Source organism: Asparagus officinalis, chromosome 5 (genome assembly GCF_001876935.1).
Source record: "Asparagus officinalis chromosome 5, Aspof.V1, whole genome shotgun sequence".
In the NCBI taxonomy this organism is placed as follows: Eukaryota; Viridiplantae; Streptophyta; class Magnoliopsida; order Asparagales; family Asparagaceae; genus Asparagus; species Asparagus officinalis.
Window position 1 is genome coordinate 60291902 of NC_033798.1, and position 839 is coordinate 60292740.

The following is an 839-nucleotide window of genomic DNA, read 5'->3' on the forward strand; positions in this document are numbered from 1 at the left end:
TAGCCTCAGCCCCCCTTCTTTCTCTCCTCTCAAACCCTAGCTTCGTTTTTGGTGATTTTTGAGGAGTTCGAAGGATTTGCGACGGATTTTTGTGTGGATCAGCAAAGGGGATCATTCTCTTGTGAATCCAGGAGCTTTGTTCACCTCAGAGGCGAGTAACATCTCGCCCAATCTCTCACCCATATTTTTACAAGCTTTTCTAACGATTTTAATGAGTTTTCTTGAGCCTAAATCACTACTTTGCGTATATAGATAGATCTTTATGATATAAGATGTGAAAACCAAGTATTTTCAGTTTTCAAATACCCACCAATGATTTTGGTTAAAGAGATCTAAATCTAAATTTTTTTTATTAAGAGTTAAAATTTCGATTTACTGTTTTATAACTTTTAAATCATGCGTATATACGTTCACGAATCTTAGTGATGATTTTGTTTACATGCTAGATGTTATTATATGATGATTCATATGTATTAGAATGTGTAATATATTGTTTGGAAGCATGGGTGTATTGTTTGGATCGATTTCGAAGCAGAACAGAAACCTGGAAAAGCTTCTGTCCGTTTCGCGGTCGACCGCATGTGACGCGGCGGTCGACCGCTGGGCGTTCTGTCGAGCAGAATGTCTCTGCCCTATGCGCAGTCGACCGGAGTGGTCTCTGCGGCCGACCGCCGCACTGTTTGTGTATGTATTTGTTTTGGTTGTGTATTTTATACGTCCGAGGGGTCGCCTCGATTATCTGACACTATATTGCAATGATAGTGACTTGTCTATACATGTGAGTTGACACTTTTGACACAAGTTTAGACCCGCACATCGAGACACGTGCGAGTTTAGGA